The sequence below is a fragment of the Meriones unguiculatus genome, chromosome 15 (genome assembly GCF_030254825.1).
Source record: "Meriones unguiculatus strain TT.TT164.6M chromosome 15, Bangor_MerUng_6.1, whole genome shotgun sequence".
NCBI lineage: Eukaryota > Metazoa > Chordata > Mammalia > Rodentia > Muridae > Meriones > Meriones unguiculatus.
In genome coordinates, this window is record NC_083362.1 from 10167829 (window position 1) to 10173200 (window position 5372).

Genomic DNA, 5372 nt, shown 5'->3' on the forward strand with positions numbered 1-5372 from the left:
AGGTCCTTTTTGTAACAATATGTAATGATTTTAAATGTTAAGGTTTTTTAAACCACAGGAGTTTTAAGGGGTGAGTATTTTATCATCGGCCTGAAGAAGAGGAGCATTTCTGCTCACGTATTTGTTTGCACATAAGTAGACAATTCTGAAATCTCTTTTTTTGTGTGTGTGTGTGGTGTTGTTTTGTTTTTTTTTTTTTTCAAGACAGGGTTTCTCTGTATAGCCTTGGCTGTCTGAGACTCCCTTTGTAGACCAGGCTGACCTCCAACTCACAGCAATCTGCCTGCCTGTGTTCTGGAAGCATATTAACAAAACTAATAGAACGCTTTGCTTCTGAGGAGGGCTAGATGTTTGGAAACAGAATGGAATGTAAAATCTCGCTACATGCTTTTTGTAGCTCTCAAAGCATGTGAATGTGTGCTCTAATTCAAAATAAAAACATGGATGAGGAGATGGCTCCGTGCCCAAGAGCACTTGCTATGCAAACATGAAGACCTGAGTTCAAACTCTCAGTGCTGTTGGGGGATAGAGGCAGGAGGATCAAAAGGCTTGCTGGCTGCCATCTTAGCTCCAGACTCATTGAGAGGCCTTGTCCTCAAATGAATAAAGTAGAGAGTGTAAAACAGAACCACAGATATCTTCTGTGCACCGATGGCCTTATATGCAACACACACACACACACATACACACACACACTCATGCACTTTTCTTTTAAAGTCAGAGTAATACTACATAGTCCCAGCTGACCTCAAACTCAGAGATGGACGTGTCTCTGTCTCACTAGTGCTAAGATTAAAGGCATGCAATAAGGAAATGGGTTAGCAAATCTTTAATGTCTTCTTACTCTTAAATTTGGGGAATGTGTAAAACAATCATAATTTTTTTTTGCATTTTGCATGTAAGTCTGAAGAGAATAAAGCCTGAAAGGGCCAGATAAAGGTTAAACAACATGGCATCACTGAGGATATCTGGAATCAATTAAAAGGGCCACTGAGGAACTATGAGAAAGCAACAAACATGACTATTATGTACGTTGTTACCTGAACAGCTCTGGCAAGAAGGCACTTCTGTGTGATTCTCTTTAAAATGTCCTTGGGACCAAGAGCACATTTGCCAATGGCTCCCCAGATATTCTTTCATCTCTTAGTTCCTTCTAGCCTCAATCCCTGGCCATTGAACTTGGCCCTGTCAAAAGCTTAATGGTTGCCTTGGTCCATAGCAAGTTGTGATTCCAATGCTTTATAGTCATATAGCATATAGTAAAGTCATATAGTCATAGAGCAAAGTAGATTCCAAGACAATCTACTTTCTTCTCACAAATACCTAACATTAACGTGGTCTAAAACTAGGCACAGATATGCACAACCCTGTGATCACACGGCAAGGAAAGAAACACCTGCAATTCTCCACCTCACGGCTCCTAACGATGGATAATTCTCTTACCACACTTCACCTAAGTAGTGTCAACAGCTCCAAGACCTACTCAGCTCCCCCACTCTCACTGCAGAGAAAAATCTGCCTCATATTAAAGAATGTTGGGAGTGGAACTGGAGAAATGGCTTGGTGGTTGAGAGCACTGGTGGCTCTTCAGTTCCCAGCATCCACTGGAGACTCACAGACATCTGTAATTCCCGTCCCAGAGGAATCAATGCCTTCTTCTTCTTGCCACCATGGTCACTGCAGGCATGTGGTACACTGACATACATGCAAAACACCCATACATACAAAAATAAATGAAAATAAAGGCCTAAAATTCTTAAAGAATAAAAATAAATAAAAGTCTGTTATGTTTTATTTGTGTGGATACAGTTTTGCACATTTAACTTAGTTGTAGTATACATACATCTTAAGGCTTCTTGTATGTAATGAAAACGGTCAAGAAAATGGCTTTTGTACATAACACTAGAGTGCAGACACTGGAAATTAAGCCTAAGAACTCATAACACTTTAACCTTAATTTATAGTTATAAAGAAGATGGTCAGTCAGGGAACTCCTACAGCTGATTAACACCTTCAGCAAAGTGGCTGGACACAAAATTAACTCAAAAAAATCAGTAGCCCTCCTGTATACAAAAGACAAAAGGGCCGAGAAAGAAATTAGGGAAACAACACCCTTCACAATAGCCACAAAGGATATAAAGTACCTTGGTGTGACCCTAACCAAGCAAGTCAAAGACTTGTATGAAAAATATTTCCAGTCTCTGAAGAAAGAATTAGAAGAAGATATCAGAAGATGGAAAGATCTCCCATGCTCATGGCTTGGCAGGATTAATATAGTAAAAATGGCCATCTTACCAAAAGCAATCTACAGATTCAATGCAATTCCCATCAAATTACCAACACAATTCTTTACAGACCTTGAAAGAAAAATTCTCACCTTCATATGGAACAGCAAGAAACACAGAATTGCTAAAACAATTCTCTACAGTAAAAGATCTTCAGGAGGTATCTCCATCCCTGATCTCAAGCTTTACTATAGAGCAATAGTAATAAAAACTGCATGGTACTGGCATAGAAACAGACTGGTGGATCAATGGAATCAAATAGAAGACCCTGACATAAATCCACACACTTATAGACACCTGATTTTTTACAAAGATGCCAAATCCATTCAATGGAAAAAAGACAGCATCTTCAACAAATGGTGCTGGTCTAACTGGAAGTCTACATGTAGAAAAAGGATCTTCACCAACCCTATATCTGACAGAGGGCTAATATCCAGTATATATAAAGAACTAAAGAAGTTAAACAGCAAAAAATCAAGTAATCCAATTAAAAAATGGGGTACAGAGCTAAACAGAGAATTCTCTGCAGAGGAATATCGAATGGCAGAGAAACACTTAAAGAAATGCTCAACCTCATTAGCCATCAGGGAAATGCAAATCAAAACAACCCTGAGATTTCACCTTACACCCATCAGAATGGCTAAGATCAAAACCTCAAGAGACAACACATGCTGGAGAGGTTGTGGAGAAAGAGGAACCCTCCTCCACTGCTGATGGGAATGTAAACTTGTTCAACCACTCTGGAAAGCAATCTGGCACTTTCTCAGACAACTAGGAATAGCGCTTCCTCAAGATCCAGCTATACCACTCCTAGGCATATATCCAAAAGATTCTCAAGTACACGATAAGGACATTTGCTCAACCATGTTTGTAGCAGCCTTATTTGTAATAGCCAGAATCTGGAAACAGCCCAGATGCCCTTCAACTGAAGAATGAATGCACAAATTGTGGTATATCTACACAATGAAATATTACTCAGCAATGAAAACCAAGGAAATCATGAAATTTGCAGGTAAATGGTGGGATCTGGAAAAGATCATCCTGAGTGAGCTATCCCAGAAGCAGAAAGATGCACACGGTATATACTCACTCATATAGACATATAATATGGAATAAACCTACTAAAATCTGTACACCTAAAGAAATTAATCAAGAGGGAGGACTCTTGCTAAAATGCTCAATTCCTATCCCAAAAGGCAAAGAGGCTGGACATCAGAAGAAGGAGAAAAGAGGGAACAAGTCAGGAGCCTGACACAGAGGACCTCTGAAAAGCTCTGCCCTGCAGACTATCGATGCAGATGCTGAGACTTATGGGCAACCTTTGGGCAGAGTGCAGGGAATTTTATGAAAGAAGTGGGAAACAGTAAGATCTGGAGAGGACAGGAACTCCACAAGGAGAGCAACAGAACCAAAAAATCTGAGCACAGGGGTCTTTCCTGAGACTGATACTCCAACCAAGGACTATGCATGGAAATAACCTAAGACCCTTGGACAGATGTAGCCCATGGCAGTTCAGTATCCAAGTGGGTTCCATTGTAATAGGAACAGGGACTGTCTCTGACATGAACTGATTGGTCTGCTCTTTAATTATCTCCCCCTGAGGGGGAAGCAGCATTACCAGGTCACAGAAGAAGACAATGCAGCCACTCCTGATGAGACCTAATTGACTAGGATCAGAAAGAAGGAAAAGAAGACCACCCCTATCCAGTAGACTTGGAGAGGGGCATGCATGCAGAGGGTGGAGGAAGGGAGGGATTGGAACAGGAGGAGGGAGGGAACCACAGGGGGGATACAAAGGGAATAAGGTATAATTAATAAAGAAAAAAATGTAAAAATAAAAAAAAATACAAAAAGAAGAAAAAAAAAGATGGTCAGTGATAGAATAAAGCAGAAATAATGCAGGGATAGCTAGCTAGTTTTCCCTTGGACTTAGCAGAACTGCACTGATTTCACATGTGATCAAGTGTAATAGAGGCATTTGCACTCTTGTTTAGAACTAGGTAGTATGTATTTCAACCACAGTAGCCCAACTATGGAACCAACTATGGAAATCTCTTACTTAGCTAAATTTCATTTATGAAATCCCAATTTTAGTTGGCCTTAACATTTAAAAAACATAAGTAATCGTCCTAATTTGTAAGCTAAAATTTGGAGGCTATGAAGTGTTTTGTCTCTACCTTCCTCGTTTGTAAGATAATAATATTTATTCTTACTCCTCAGGTTCCTTTTGAGGATCAGATGTTAAAAGAGGTAGTAACAAAATTTTACAAACTGCAACCAAATCTACATATGTCAAAGGTCAATTATTACCACAAAGTCCTTCTTGGAGGACCTTCTTTCAGTGGTCATGCAAACTTGAGCAGTCACGGCCAAAACTGCTGAACTGTGAAAGACCTCAAAAGGTCCTAATGAAACTGGGGAACTTGGAGCTGTCTTAACATTTAGTCTAGTAATTGAAATTAAAACACCGGTTAGAAATTAATGCATTGTGTGTGGATCTTCGAGTAGGTCTATACAATGTGCTTGTATTTGATCCACACAGGCAAATTTCCTAGCAAGAAGGGTTTTTGGTACCCCTCTAGTGCCTAACAAGTAACTGTTGAAGTAAAATAAGCCAAATTTCCTATTCCCCCCTGGGAAATATGCCCTGAGGATACGTAATAACACACGCGGTTTCTTTGCAATCATTGTATTACTATGTGCAAACTCACCTCCAGGCTCTGTTTTAATTACAAGAGTGCCATGCACAAAACATGGGGACATTTCAACATGTTCGTTAGCCTGTGCCACGTTCAGCTCGCGAGGCAGGTACGCTCCTAGTGTATTTATTAATTCTTACTTAGGCTTAAGATTGCTAGAGGTATTGATTAGAGCAGCTGAAACCAGAGACAGGTGACCCTTACTGGGAGGTGGTATAAAATCTTGTGAACACCAACACCACACTAGTCTACGCTGCTCCCCCGTAGGGCTCTGATTATGGAAATAGGTCCACATATAATAGCCTCAATTCTTTCTCAAATGAAACCTAAAGCATCCGCGCAGGTCAGGGCTGATCTAACACTTCAAAATGTCTTTTCTTTCAGGCAG